The following is a 17,913-nucleotide window of genomic DNA, read 5'->3' on the forward strand; positions in this document are numbered from 1 at the left end:
TTGGATTTTGGTTGCATAACATCACTACTTAAAACCAACAAATTATCAACGTCTATTGATGTTAGAATGGCAGGTTGAACTGTTGTTAAAATTCAGGCGTTCATCAGACGTTGGGATTTGGTCACCATACCTTACAGCTTAATGCTGGTAATTTACATCAATTTGACATCAGGATGTGACGTTTGGAAGATGTTGGATTTTGGTTGCATAACATCACTACTTAAAACCAACAAAATATCAACGTCTATTGATGTTAGAATGGCAGGTTGAACTGACGTTAAAATTCAGACGTTAATCAGAGGTTGGGATTTGGTCACCATACCTTACAACTAAATGTTGGTAATTTACGTCAATTTGACATCAGGATGTGACGTTTGGAAGATGTTGGATTTTGGTTGCATAACATCACTACTTAAAACCAACAAATTATCAACGTCTATTGATGTTAGAATGGCAGGTTGAACTGACGTTAAAACTCAGACGTTTATCAGACGTTGGTATTTGGTCACCGTACCATACAGCTTAATGTTGGTAATTTACATCAATTTGACATCAGGATGTGACGTTTGGAAGATGTTGGATTTTGGTTACATAACATCACTACTTAAAACCAACAAATTATCAACGTCTATTGATGTTAGAATGGCAGGTTGAACTGACGTTAAAATTCAGACGTTAATCAGAGGTTGGGATTTGGTCACCATACCTTACAACTAAATGTTGGTAATTTACGTCAATTTGACATCAGGATGTGACGTTTGGAAGATGTTGGATTTTGGTTGCATAACATCACTACTTAAAACCAACAAATTATCAACGTCTATTGATGTTAGAATGGCAGGTTGAACTGACGTTAAAATTCAGATGTTTATCAGACGTTGGGATTTGGTCACCATACCTTACAGCTTAATGTTGGTAATTTACGTCATTTTGACATCAGGATGTGACATTTGAAAGATGTTGGATTTTGGTTGCATAACATCACAAAATAAAACCAACAAATTATCAACGTCTATTGATGTTAGAATGGCAGGTTGAACTGACGTTAAAATTCAGACGTTAATCAGAGGTTGGGATTTGGTCACCATACCTTACAACTAAATGTTGGTAATTTACGTCAATTTGACATCAGGATGTGACGTATGGAAGATGTTGGATTTTGGTTGCATAACATCACTACTTAAAACCAACAAATTATCAACGTCTATTGATGTTAGAATGGCAGGTTGAACTGTTGTTAAAATTCAGGCGTTCATCAGACGTTGGGATTTGGTCACCATACCTTACAGCTTAATGCTGGTAATTTACATCAATTTGACATCAGGATGTGACGTTTGGAAGATGTTTGATTTTTGTTGCATAACATCACTACTTAAAACCAACAAAATATCAACGTCTATTGATGTTAGAATGGCAGGTTGAACTGACGTTAAAATTCAGACGTTAATCAGAGGTTGGGATTTGGTCACCATACCTTACAACTAAATGTTGGTAATTTACGTCAATTTGACATCAGGATGTGACGTTTGGAAGATGTTGGATTTTGGTTGCATAACATCACTACTTAAAACCAACAAATTATCAACGTCTATTGATGTTAGAATGGCAGGTTGAACTGTTGTTAAAATTCAGGCGTTTATCAGGCGTTGGGATTTGGTCACCATACCTTACAGCTTAATGCTGGTAATTTAGATCAATTTGACATCAGGTTGTGACGTTTGGAAGATGTTGGATTTTGGTTGCATAACATCACTACTTAAAACCAACAAAATATCAACGTCTATTGATGTTAGATTGGCAGGTTGAACTGACGCTAAAAGTCAGATGTTTATCAGACGTTGGGATTTGGTCACCATACCTTACAGCTTAATGTTGGTAATTTACGTAAATTTGACATCAGGATGTGACGTTTGGAAGATATTGGATTTTGGTTGCATAACATCACTACTTAAAACCAACAAATTATCAATGTCTATTGATGTTAGAATGGCAGGTTGAAATGACGTTAAAATTCAGACGTTTATCAGACGTTGGTATTTGGTCACCGTACCATACAGCTTAATGTTGGTAATTTACATCAATTTGACATCAGGATGTGACGTTTGGAAGATGTTGGATTTTGGTTACATAACATCACTACTTAAAACCAACAAATTATCAATGTCTGTTGATGTTAGAATGGCAGGTTGATCTGACGTTAAAACTCAGATGTTTATCAGACGTTGGGATTTGGTCACCATACCTTACAGCTTAATGTTGGTAATTTACGTCAATTTGACATCAGGATGTGACGTTTGGAAGATGTTGTATCTTGGTTACATAACATCACTACTCATAACCAACAAATTATCAATGTCTATTGGTGTTAGAATGGCAAGTTGAACTGACGTTAAAATTCAGACGTTAATCAGACATTGGGACTTGGTCACCATACCTTACAGCTTAATGTTGGTAATTTACGTCAATTTGACATCAGGATGTGACGTTTGGAAGATGTTGGATTTTAGTTGCATAACATCACTACTTAAAACCAACAAATTATCAACGTCCATTGATGTTAGAATGGCAAGTTGAACTGACGTTAAAATTCAGACGTTAATCAGAGGTTGGGATTTGGTCACCATACCTTACAGCTTAATGTTGGTAATTTACATCAATTTGACATCAGGATGTGACTTTTGGAAGATGTTGGATTTTGGTTACATAACATCACTACTTAAAACCAACAACTTATAAATGTCTATTGATGTTAGAATGGCAGGTTGAACTGACGTTAAAATTCAGATGTTTATCAGACGTTGGGATTTGGTCACCATACCTTACAGCTTAATGTTGGTAATTTACGTCATTTTGACATCAGGATGTGACATTTGAAAGATGTTGGATTTTGGTTGCATAACATCACGAAATAAAACCAACAAATTATCAACGTCTATTGATGTTAGAATGGCAGGTTGAACTGACGTTAAAATTCAGACGTTAATCAGAGGTTGGGATTTGGTCACCATACCTTACAACTAAATGTTGGTAATTTACGTCAATTTGACATCAGGATGTGACGTATGGAAGATGTTGGATTTTGGTTGCATAACATCACTACTTAAAACCAACAAATTATCAACGTCTATTGATGTTAGAATGGCAGGTTGAACTGTTGTTAAAATTCAGGCGTTCATCAGACGTTGGGATTTGGTCACCATACCTTACAGCTTAATGCTGGTAATTTACATCAATTTGACATCAGGATGTGACGTTTGGAAGATGTTGGATTTTGGTTGCATAACATCACTACTTAAAACCAACAAAATATCAACGTCTATTGATGTTAGAATGGCAGGTTGAACTGACGTTAAAATTCAGACGTTAATCAGAGGTTGGGATTTGGTCACCATACCTTACAACTAAATGTTGGTAATTTACGTCAATTTGACATCAGGATGTGACGTTTGGAAGATGTTGGATTTTGGTTGCATAACATCACTACTTAAAACCAACAAATTATCAACGTCTATTGATGTTAGAATGGCAGGTTGAACTGACGTTAAAACTCAGACGTTTATCAGACGTTGGTATTTGGTCACCGTACCATACAGCTTAATGTTGGTAATTTACATCAATTTGACATCAGGATGTGACGTTTGGAAGATGTTGGATTTTGGTTACATAACATCACTACTTAAAACCAACAAATTATCAACGTCTATTGATGTTAGAATGGCAGGTTGAACTGACGTTAAAATTCAGACGTTAATCAGAGGTTGGGATTTGGTCACCATACCTTACAACTAAATGTTGGTAATTTACGTCAATTTGACATCAGGATGTGACGTTTGGAAGATGTTGGATTTTGGTTGCATAACATCACTACTTAAAACCAACAAATTATCAACGTCTATTGATGTTAGAATGGCAGGTTGAACTGACGTTAAAATTCAGATGTTTATCAGACGTTGGGATTTGGTCACCATACCTTACAGCTTAATGTTGGTAATTTACGTCATTTTGACATCAGGATGTGACATTTGAAAGATGTTGGATTTTGGTTGCATAACATCACAAAATAAAACCAACAAATTATCAACGTCTATTGATGTTAGAATGGCAGGTTGAACTGACGTTAAAATTCAGACGTTAATCAGAGGTTGGGATTTGGTCACCATACCTTACAACTAAATGTTGGTAATTTACGTCAATTTGACATCAGGATGTGACGTATGGAAGATGTTGGATTTTGGTTGCATAACATCACTACTTAAAACCAACAAATTATCAACGTCTATTGATGTTAGAATGGCAGGTTGAACTGTTGTTAAAATTCAGGCGTTCATCAGACGTTGGGATTTGGTCACCATACCTTACAGCTTAATGCTGGTAATTTACATCAATTTGACATCAGGATGTGACGTTTGGAAGATGTTTGATTTTTGTTGCATAACATCACTACTTAAAACCAACAAAATATCAACGTCTATTGATGTTAGAATGGCAGGTTGAACTGACGTTAAAATTCAGACGTTAATCAGAGGTTGGGATTTGGTCACCATACCTTACAACTAAATGTTGGTAATTTACGTCAATTTGACATCAGGATGTGACGTTTGGAAGATGTTGGATTTTGGTTGCATAACATCACTACTTAAAACCAACAAATTATCAACGTCTATTGATGTTAGAATGGCAGGTTGAACTGTTGTTAAAATTCAGGCGTTTATCAGGCGTTGGGATTTGGTCACCATACCTTACAGCTTAATGCTGGTAATTTAGATCAATTTGACATCAGGTTGTGACGTTTGGAAGATGTTGGATTTTGGTTGCATAACATCACTACTTAAAACCAACAAAATATCAACGTCTATTGATGTTAGATTGGCAGGTTGAACTGACGCTAAAAGTCAGATGTTTATCAGACGTTGGGATTTGGTCACCATACCTTACAGCTTAATGTTGGTAATTTACGTAAATTTGACATCAGGATGTGACGTTTGGAAGATATTGGATTTTGGTTGCATAACATCACTACTTAAAACCAACAAATTATCAATGTCTATTGATGTTAGAATGGCAGGTTGAAATGACGTTAAAATTCAGACGTTTATCAGACGTTGGTATTTGGTCACCGTACCATACAGCTTAATGTTGGTAATTTACATCAATTTGACATCAGGATGTGACGTTTGGAAGATGTTGGATTTTGGTTACATAACATCACTACTTAAAACCAACAAATTATCAACGTCTATTGATGTTAGAATGGCAGGTTGAACTGACGTTAAAATTCAGACGTTAATCAGAGGTTGGGATTTGGTCACCATACCTTACAACTAAATGTTGGTAATTTACGTCAATTTGACATCAGGATGTGACGTTTGGAAGATGTTGGATTTTGGTTGCATAACATCACTACTTAAAACCAACAAATTATCAACGTCTATTGATGTTAGAATGGCAGGTTGAACTGACGTTAAAATTCAGATGTTTATCAGACGTTGGGATTTGGTCACCATACCTTACAGCTTAATGTTGGTAATTTACGTCATTTTGACATCAGGATGTGACATTTGAAAGATGTTGGATTTTGGTTGCATAACATCACAAAATAAAACCAACAAATTATCAACGTCTATTGATGTTAGAATGGCAGGTTGAACTGACGTTAAAATTCAGACGTTAATCAGAGGTTGGGATTTGGTCACCATACCTTACAACTAAATGTTGGTAATTTACGTCAATTTGACATCAGGATGTGACGTATGGAAGATGTTGGATTTTGGTTGCATAACATCACTACTTAAAACCAACAAATTATCAACGTCTATTGATGTTAGAATGGCAGGTTGAACTGTTGTTAAAATTCAGGCGTTCATCAGACGTTGGGATTTGGTCACCATACCTTACAGCTTAATGCTGGTAATTTACATCAATTTGACATCAGGATGTGACGTTTGGAAGATGTTTGATTTTTGTTGCATAACATCACTACTTAAAACCAACAAAATATCAACGTCTATTGATGTTAGAATGGCAGGTTGAACTGACGTTAAAATTCAGACGTTAATCAGAGGTTGGGATTTGGTCACCATACCTTACAACTAAATGTTGGTAATTTACGTCAATTTGACATCAGGATGTGACGTTTGGAAGATGTTGGATTTTGGTTGCATAACATCACTACTTAAAACCAACAAATTATCAACGTCTATTGATGTTAGAATGGCAGGTTGAACTGTTGTTAAAATTCAGGCGTTTATCAGGCGTTGGGATTTGGTCACCATACCTTACAGCTTAATGCTGGTAATTTAGATCAATTTGACATCAGGTTGTGACGTTTGGAAGATGTTGGATTTTGGTTGCATAACATCACTACTTAAAACCAACAAAATATCAACGTCTATTGATGTTAGATTGGCAGGTTGAACTGACGCTAAAAGTCAGATGTTTATCAGACGTTGGGATTTGGTCACCATACCTTACAGCTTAATGTTGGTAATTTACGTAAATTTGACATCAGGATGTGACGTTTGGAAGATATTGGATTTTGGTTGCATAACATCACTACTTAAAACCAACAAATTATCAATGTCTATTGATGTTAGAATGGCAGGTTGAAATGACGTTAAAATTCAGACGTTTATCAGACGTTGGTATTTGGTCACCGTACCATACAGCTTAATGTTGGTAATTTACATCAATTTGACATCAGGATGTGACGTTTGGAAGATGTTGGATTTTGGTTACATAACATCACTACTTAAAACCAACAAATTATCAACGTCTATTGATGTTAGAATGGCAGGTTGAACTGACGTTAAAATTCAGACGTTAATCAGAGGTTGGGATTTGGTCACCATACCTTACAACTAAATGTTGGTAATTTACGTCAATTTAACATCAGGATGTGACGTTTGGAAGATGTTGGATTTTGGTTGCATAACATCACTACTTAAAACCAACAAATTATCAACGTCTATTGATGTTAGAATGGCAGGTTGAACTGACGTTAAAATTCAGGCGTTTATCAGATGTTGGGATTTGGTCACCATACCTTACAGCTTAATGCTGGTAATTTACATCAATTTGACATCAGGATGTGACGTTTGGAAGATGTTGGATTTTGGTTGCATAACATCACTACTTAAAACCAACAAATTATAAACGTCTATTGATGTTAGAATGGCAGGTTGAACTGACGTTAAAATTCAGACGTTTATCAGACGTTGGGATTTGGTCACCATACCTTACAGCTTAATGTTGGTAATTTACGTCAATTTGACATGAGGATGTGACGTTTGGAAGATGTTGGATTTTGGTTGCATAACATCACTACTTAAAACCAACAAATTATCAACGTCTATTGATGTTAGAATGGCAGGTTGAACTGACGTTAAAATTCAGACGTTAATCAGAGGTTGGGATTTGGTCACCATACCTTACAACTAAATGTTGGTAATTTACGTCAATTTGACATCAGGATGTGACGTTTGGAAGATGTTGGATTTTGGTTGCATAACATCACTACTTAAAACCAACAAATTATCAACGTCTATTGATGTTAGAATGGCAGGTTGAACTGACGTTAAAACTCAGACGTTTATCAGACGTTGGTATTTGGTCACCGTACCATACAGCTTAATGTTGGTAATTTACATCAATTTGACATCAGGATGTGACGTTTGGAAGATGTTGGATTTTGGTTACATAACATCACTACTTAAAACCAACAAATTATCAACGTCTATTGATGTTAGAATGGCAGGTTGAACTGACGTTAAAATTCAGACGTTAATCAGAGGTTGGGATTTGGTCACCATACCTTACAACTAAATGTTGGTAATTTACGTCAATTTGACATCAGGATGTGACGTTTGGAAGATGTTGGATTTTGGTTGCATAACATCACTACTTAAAACCAACAAATTATCAACGTCTATTGATGTTAGAATGGCAGGTTGAACTGACGTTAAAATTCAGATGTTTATCAGACGTTGGGATTTGGTCACCATACCTTACAGCTTAATGTTGGTAATTTACGTCATTTTGACATCAGGATGTGACATTTGAAAGATGTTGGATTTTGGTTGCATAACATCACAAAATAAAACCAACAAATTATCAACGTCTATTGATGTTAGAATGGCAGGTTGAACTGACGTTAAAATTCAGACGTTAATCAGAGGTTGGGATTTGGTCACCATACCTTACAACTAAATGTTGGTAATTTACGTCAATTTGACATCAGGATGTGACGTATGGAAGATGTTGGATTTTGGTTGCATAACATCACTACTTAAAACCAACAAATTATCAACGTCTATTGATGTTAGAATGGCAGGTTGAACTGTTGTTAAAATTCAGGCGTTCATCAGACGTTGGGATTTGGTCACCATACCTTACAGCTTAATGCTGGTAATTTACATCAATTTGACATCAGGATGTGACGTTTGGAAGATGTTTGATTTTTGTTGCATAACATCACTACTTAAAACCAACAAAATATCAACGTCTATTGATGTTAGAATGGCAGGTTGAACTGACGTTAAAATTCAGACGTTAATCAGAGGTTGGGATTTGGTCACCATACCTTACAACTAAATGTTGGTAATTTACGTCAATTTGACATCAGGATGTGACGTTTGGAAGATGTTGGATTTTGGTTGCATAACATCACTACTTAAAACCAACAAATTATCAACGTCTATTGATGTTAGAATGGCAGGTTGAACTGTTGTTAAAATTCAGGCGTTTATCAGGCGTTGGGATTTGGTCACCATACCTTACAGCTTAATGCTGGTAATTTAGATCAATTTGACATCAGGTTGTGACGTTTGGAAGATGTTGGATTTTGGTTGCATAACATCACTACTTAAAACCAACAAAATATCAACGTCTATTGATGTTAGATTGGCAGGTTGAACTGACGCTAAAAGTCAGATGTTTATCAGACGTTGGGATTTGGTCACCATACCTTACAGCTTAATGTTGGTAATTTACGTAAATTTGACATCAGGATGTGACGTTTGGAAGATATTGGATTTTGGTTGCATAACATCACTACTTAAAACCAACAAATTATCAATGTCTATTGATGTTAGAATGGCAGGTTGAAATGACGTTAAAATTCAGACGTTTATCAGACGTTGGTATTTGGTCACCGTACCATACAGCTTAATGTTGGTAATTTACATCAATTTGACATCAGGATGTGACGTTTGGAAGATGTTGGATTTTGGTTACATAACATCACTACTTAAAACCAACAAATTATCAACGTCTATTGATGTTAGAATGGCAGGTTGAACTGACGTTAAAATTCAGACGTTAATCAGAGGTTGGGATTTGGTCACCATACCTTACAACTAAATGTTGGTAATTTACGTCAATTTGACATCAGGATGTGACGTTTGGAAGATGTTGGATTTTGGTTGCATAACATCACTACTTAAAACCAACAAATTATCAACGTCTATTGATGTTAGAATGGCAGGTTGAACTGACGTTAAAATTCAGGCGTTTATCAGATGTTGGGATTTGGTCACCATACCTTACAGCTTAATGCTGGTAATTTACATCAATTTGACATCAGGATGTGACGTTTGGAAGATGTTGGATTTTGGTTGCATAACATCACTACTTAAAACCAACAAATTATAAACGTCTATTGATGTTAGAATGGCAGGTTGAACTGACGTTAAAATTCAGACGTTTATCAGACGTTGGGATTTGGTCACCATACCTTACAGCTTAATGTTGGTAATTTACGTCAATTTGACATGAGGATGTGACGTTTGGAAGATGTTGGATTTTGGTTGCATAACATCACTACTTAAAACCAACAAATTATCAACGTCTATTGATGTTAGAATGGCAGGTTGAACTGTTGTTAAAATTCAGGCGTTTATCAGACGTTGGGATTTGGTCACCATACCTTACAGCTTAATGCTGGTAATTTACATCAATTTGACATCAGGATGTGACGTTTGGAAGATGTTGGATTTTGGTTGCATAACATCACTACTTAAAACCAACAAAATATCAACGTCTATTGATGTTAGATTGGCAGGTTGAACTGACGCTAAAAGTCAGATGTTTATCAGACGTTGGGATTTGGTCACCATACCTTACAGCTTAATGTTGGTAATTTACGTCATTTTGACATCAGGATGTGACATTTGAAAGATGTTGGATTTTGGTTGCATAACATCACGAAATAAAACCAACAAATTATCAACGTCTATTGATGTTAGAATGGCAGGTTGAACTGACGTTAAAATTCAGACGTTAATCAGAGGTTGGGATTTGGTCACCATACCTTACAACTAAATGTTGGTAATTTACGTCAATTTGACATCAGGATGTGACGTATGGAAGATGTTGGATTTTGGTTGCATGACATCACTACTTAAAACCAACAAATTATCAACGTCTATTGATGTTAGAATGGCAGGTTGAACTGTTGTTAAAATTCAGGCGTTCATCAGACGTTGGGATTTGGTCACCATACCTTACAGCTTAATGCTGGTAATTTACATCAATTTGACATCAGGATGTGACGTTTGGAAGATGTTGGATTTTGGTTGCATAACATCACTACTTAAAACCAACAAAATATCAACGTCTATTGATGTTAGAATGGCAGGTTGAACTGACGTTAAAATTCAGACGTTAATCAGAGGTTGGGATTTGGTCACCATACCTTACAACTAAATGTTGGTAATTTACGTCAATTTGACATCAGGATGTGACGTTTGGAAGATGTTGGATTTTGGTTGCATAACATCACTACTTAAAACCAACAAATTATAAACGTCTATTGATGTTAGAATGGCAGGTTGAACTGACGTTAAAATTCAGACGTTTATCAGACGTTGGGATTTGGTCACCATACCTTACAGCTTAATGTTGGTAATTTACGTCAATTTGACATGAGGATGTGACGTTTGGAAGATGTTGGATTTTGGTTGCATAACATCACTACTTAAAACCAACAAATTATCAACGTCTATTGATGTTAGAATGGCAGGTTGAACTGACGTTAAAATTCAGACGTTAATCAGAGGTTGGGATTTGGTCACCATACCTTACAACTAAATGTTGGTAATTTACGTCAATTTGACATCAGGATGTGACGTTTGGAAGATGTTGGATTTTGGTTGCATAACATCACTACTTAAAACCAACAAATTATCAACGTCTATTGATGTTAGAATGGCAGGTTGAACTGACGTTAAAACTCAGACGTTTATCAGACGTTGGTATTTGGTCACCGTACCATACAGCTTAATGTTGGTAATTTACATCAATTTGACATCAGGATGTGACGTTTGGAAGATGTTGGATTTTGGTTACATAACATCACTACTTAAAACCAACAAATTATCAACGTCTATTGATGTTAGAATGGCAGGTTGAACTGACGTTAAAATTCAGACGTTAATCAGAGGTTGGGATTTGGTCACCATACCTTACAACTAAATGTTGGTAATTTACGTCAATTTGACATCAGGATGTGACGTTTGGAAGATGTTGGATTTTGGTTGCATAACATCACTACTTAAAACCAACAAATTATCAACGTCTATTGATGTTAGAATGGCAGGTTGAACTGACGTTAAAATTCAGATGTTTATCAGACGTTGGGATTTGGTCACCATACCTTACAGCTTAATGTTGGTAATTTACGTCATTTTGACATCAGGATGTGACATTTGAAAGATGTTGGATTTTGGTTGCATAACATCACAAAATAAAACCAACAAATTATCAACGTCTATTGATGTTAGAATGGCAGGTTGAACTGACGTTAAAATTCAGACGTTAATCAGAGGTTGGGATTTGGTCACCATACCTTACAACTAAATGTTGGTAATTTACGTCAATTTGACATCAGGATGTGACGTATGGAAGATGTTGGATTTTGGTTGCATAACATCACTACTTAAAACCAACAAATTATCAACGTCTATTGATGTTAGAATGGCAGGTTGAACTGTTGTTAAAATTCAGGCGTTCATCAGACGTTGGGATTTGGTCACCATACCTTACAGCTTAATGCTGGTAATTTACATCAATTTGACATCAGGATGTGACGTTTGGAAGATGTTTGATTTTTGTTGCATAACATCACTACTTAAAACCAACAAAATATCAACGTCTATTGATGTTAGAATGGCAGGTTGAACTGACGTTAAAATTCAGACGTTAATCAGAGGTTGGGATTTGGTCACCATACCTTACAACTAAATGTTGGTAATTTACGTCAATTTGACATCAGGATGTGACGTTTGGAAGATGTTGGATTTTGGTTGCATAACATCACTACTTAAAACCAACAAATTATCAACGTCTATTGATGTTAGAATGGCAGGTTGAACTGTTGTTAAAATTCAGGCGTTTATCAGGCGTTGGGATTTGGTCACCATACCTTACAGCTTAATGCTGGTAATTTAGATCAATTTGACATCAGGTTGTGACGTTTGGAAGATGTTGGATTTTGGTTGCATAACATCACTACTTAAAACCAACAAAATATCAACGTCTATTGATGTTAGATTGGCAGGTTGAACTGACGCTAAAAGTCAGATGTTTATCAGACGTTGGGATTTGGTCACCATACCTTACAGCTTAATGTTGGTAATTTACGTAAATTTGACATCAGGATGTGACGTTTGGAAGATATTGGATTTTGGTTGCATAACATCACTACTTAAAACCAACAAATTATCAATGTCTATTGATGTTAGAATGGCAGGTTGAAATGACGTTAAAATTCAGACGTTTATCAGACGTTGGTATTTGGTCACCGTACCATACAGCTTAATGTTGGTAATTTACATCAATTTGACATCAGGATGTGACGTTTGGAAGATGTTGGATTTTGGTTACATAACATCACTACTTAAAACCAACAAATTATCAACGTCTATTGATGTTAGAATGGCAGGTTGAACTGACGTTAAAATTCAGACGTTAATCAGAGGTTGGGATTTGGTCACCATACCTTACAACTAAATGTTGGTAATTTACGTCAATTTGACATCAGGATGTGACGTTTGGAAGATGTTGGATTTTGGTTGCATAACATCACTACTTAAAACCAACAAATTATCAACGTCTATTGATGTTAGAATGGCAGGTTGAACTGACGTTAAAATTCAGGCGTTTATCAGATTTTGGGATTTGGTCACCATACCTTACAGCTTAATGCTGGTAATTTACATCAATTTGACATCAGGATGTGACGTTTGGAAGATGTTGGATTTTGGTTGCATAACATCACTACTTAAAACCAACAAATTATAAACGTCTATTGATGTTAGAATGGCAGGTTGAACTGACGTTAAAATTCAGACGTTTATCAGACGTTGGGATTTGGTCACCATACCTTACAGCTTAATGTTGGTAATTTACGTCAATTTGACATGAGGATGTGACGTTTGGAAGATGTTGGATTTTGGTTGCATAACATCACTACTTAAAACCAACAAATTATCAACGTCTATTGATGTTAGAATGGCAGGTTGAACTGTTGTTAAAATTCAGGCGTTTATCAGACGTTGGGATTTGGTCACCATACCTTACAGCTTAATGCTGGTAATTTACATCAATTTGACATCAGGATGTGACGTTTGGAAGATGTTGGATTTTGGTTGCATAACATCACTACTTAAAACCAACAAAATATCAACGTCTATTGATGTTAGATTGGCAGGTTAAACTGACGCTAAAAGTCAGATGTTTATCAGACGTTGGGATTTGGTCACCATACCTTACAGCTTAATGTTGGTAATTTACGTCATTTTGACATCAGGATGTGACATTTGAAAGATGTTGGATTTTGGTTGCATAACATCACGAAATAAAACCAACAAATTATCAACGTCTATTGATGTTAGAATGGCAGGTTGAACTGACGTTAAAATTCAGACGTTAATCAGAGGTTGGGATTTGGTCACCATACCTTACAACTAAATGTTGGTAATTTACGTCAATTTGACATCAGGATGTGACGTATGGAAGATGTTGGATTTTGGTTGCATGACATCACTACTTAAAACCAACAAATTATCAACGTCTATTGATGTTAGAATGGCAGGTTGAACTGTTGTTAAAATTCAGGCGTTCATCAGACGTTGGGATTTGGTCACCATACCTTACAGCTTAATGCTGGTAATTTACATCAATTTGACATCAGGATGTGACGTTTGGAAGATGTTGGATTTTGGTTGCATAACATCACTACTTAAAACCAACAAAATATCAACGTCTATTGATGTTAGAATGGCAGGTTGAACTGACGTTAAAATTCAGACGTTAATCAGAGGTTGGGATTTGGTCACCATACCTTACAACTAAATGTTGGTAATTTACGTCAATTTGACATCAGGATGTGACGTTTGGAAGATGTTGGATTTTGGTTGCATAACATCACTACTTAAAACCAACAAATTATCAACGTCTATTGATGTTAGAATGGCAGGTTGAACTGACGTTAAAATTCAGACGTTTATCAGACGTTGGTATTTGGTCACCGTACCATACAGCTTAATGTTGGTAATTTACATCAATTTGACATCAGGATGTGACGTTTGGAAGATGTTGGATTTTGGTTACATAACATCACTACTTAAAACCAACAAATTATCAACGTCTATTGATGTTAGAATGGCAGGTTGAACTGACGTTAAAATTCAGACGTTAATCAGAGGTTGGGATTTGGTCACCATACCTTACAACTAAATGTTGGTAATTTACGTCAATTTGACATCAGGATGTGACGTTTGGAAGATGTTGGATTTTGGTTGCATAACATCACTACTTAAAACCAACAAATTATCAACGTCTATTGATGTTAGAATGGCAGGTTGAACTGACGTTAAAATTCAGATGTTTATCAGACGTTGGGATTTGGTCACCATACCTTACAGCTTAATGTTGGTAATTTACGTCACTTTGACATCAGGATGTGACATTTGAAAGATGTTGGATTTTGGTTGCATAACATCACAAAATAAAACCAACAAATTATCAACGTCTATTGATGTTAGAATGGCAGGTTGAACTGACGTTAAAATTCAGACGTTAATCAGAGGTTGGGATTTGGTCACCATACCTTACAACTAAATGTTGGTAATTTACGTCAATTTGACATCAGGATGTGACGTATGGAAGATGTTGGATTTTGGTTACATAACATCACTACTTAAAACCAACAAATTATCAACGTCTATTGATGTTAGAATGGCAGGTTGAACTGTTGTTAAAATTCAGGCGTTCATCAGACGTTGGGATTTGGTCACCATACCTTACAGCTTAATGCTGGTAATTTACATCAATTTGACATCAGGATGTGACGTTTGGAAGATGTTTGATTTTTGTTGCATAACATCACTACTTAAAACCAACAAAATATCAACGTCTATTGATGTTAGAATGGCAGGTTGAACTGACGTTAAAATTCAGACGTTAATCAGAGGTTGGGATTTGGTCACCATACCTTACAACTAAATGTTGGTAATTTACGTCATTTTGACATCAGGATGTGACATTTGAAAGATGTTGGATTTTGGTTGCATAACATCACGAAATAAAACCAACAAATTATCAACGTCTATTGATGTTAGAATGGCAGGTTGAACTGACGTTAAAATTCAGACGTTAATCAGAGGTTGGGATTTGGTCACCATACCTTACAACTAAATGTTGGTAATTTACGTCAATTTGACATCAGGATGTGACGTATGGAAGATGTTGGATTTTGGTTGCATGACATCACTACTTAAAACCAACAAATTATCAACGTCTATTGATGTTAGAATGGCAGGTTGAACTGTTGTTAAAATTCAGGCGTTCATCAGACGTTGGGATTTGGTCACCATACCTTACAGCTTAATGCTGGTAATTTACATCAATTTGACATCAGGATGTGACGTTTGGAAGATGTTGGATTTTGGTTGCATAACATCACTACTTAAAACCAACAAAATATCAACGTCTATTGATGTTAGAATGGCAGGTTGAACTGACGTTAAAATTCAGACGTTAATCAGAGGTTGGGATTTGGTCACCATACCTTACAACTAAATGTTGGTAATTTACGTCAATTTGACATCAGGATGTGACGTTTGGAAGATGTTGGATTTTGGTTGCATAACATCACTACTTAAAACCAACAAATTATCAACGTCTATTGATGTTAGAATGGCAGGTTGAACTGACGTTAAAATTCAGACGTTTATCAGACGTTGGTATTTGGTCACCGTACCATACAGCTTAATGTTGGTAATTTACATCAATTTGACATCAGGATGTGACGTTTGGAAGATGTTGGATTTTGGTTACATAACATCACTACTTAAAACCAACAAATTATCAACGTCTATTGATGTTAGAATGGCAGGTTGAACTGACGTTAAAATTCAGACGTTAATCAGAGGTTGGGATTTGGTCACCATACCTTACAACTAAATGTTGGTAATTTACGTCAATTTGACATCAGGATGTGACGTTTGGAAGATGTTGGATTTTGGTTGCATAACATCACTACTTAAAACCAACAAATTATCAACGTCTATTGATGTTAGAATGGCAGGTTGAACTGACGTTAAAATTCAGATGTTTATCAGACGTTGGGATTTGGTCACCATACCTTACAGCTTAATGTTGGTAATTTACGTCACTTTGACATCAGGATGTGACATTTGAAAGATGTTGGATTTTGGTTGCATAACATCACAAAATAAAACCAACAAATTATCAACGTCTATTGATGTTAGAATGGCAGGTTGAACTGACGTTAAAATTCAGACGTTAATCAGAGGTTGGGATTTGGTCACCATACCTTACAACTAAATGTTGGTAATTTACGTCAATTTGACATCAGGATGTGACGTATGGAAGATGTTGGATTTTGGTTACATAACATCACTACTTAAAACCAACAAATTATCAACGTCTATTGATGTTAGAATGGCAGGTTGAACTGTTGTTAAAATTCAGGCGTTCATCAGACGTTGGGATTTGGTCACCATACCTTACAGCTTAATGCTGGTAATTTACATCAATTTGACATCAGGATGTGACGTTTGGAAGATGTTTGATTTTTGTTGCATAACATCACTACTTAAAACCAACAAAATATCAACGTCTATTGATGTTAGAATGGCAGGTTGAACTGACGTTAAAATTCAGACGTTAATCAGAGGTTGGGATTTGGTCACCATACCTTACAACTAAATGTTGGTAATTTACGTCAATTTGACATCAGGATGTGACGTTTGGAAGATGTTGGATTTTGGTTGCATAACATCACTACTTAAAACCAACAAATTATCAACGTCTATTGATGTTAGAATGGCAGGTTGAACTGTTGTTAAAATTCAGGCGTTTATCAGGCGTTGGGATTTGGTCACCATACCTTACAGCTTAATGCTGGTAATTTAGATCAATTTGACATCAGGTTGTGACGTTTGGAAGATGTTGGATTTTGGTTGCATAACATCACTACTTAAAACCAACAAAATATCAACGTCTATTGATGTTAGATTGGCAGGTTGAACTGACGCTAAAAGTCAGATGTTTATCAGACGTTGGGATTTGGTCACCATACCTTACAGCTTAATGTTGGTAATTTACGTAAATTTGACATCAGGATGTGACGTTTGGAAGATATTGGATTTTGGTTGCATAACATCACTACTTAAAACCAACAAATTATCAATGTCTATTGATGTTAGAATGGCAGGTTGAAATGACGTTAAAATTCAGACGTTTATCAGACGTTGGTATTTGGTCACCGTACCATACAGCTTAATGTTGGTAATTTACATCAATTTGACATCAGGATGTGACGTTTGGAAGATGTTGGATTTTGGTTACATAACATCACTACTTAAAACCAACAAATTATCAACGTCTATT

The sequence above is a fragment of the Hoplias malabaricus genome, chromosome Y, assembly GCF_029633855.1.
Source record: "Hoplias malabaricus isolate fHopMal1 chromosome Y, fHopMal1.hap1, whole genome shotgun sequence".
In the NCBI taxonomy this organism is placed as follows: Eukaryota; Metazoa; Chordata; class Actinopteri; order Characiformes; family Erythrinidae; genus Hoplias; species Hoplias malabaricus.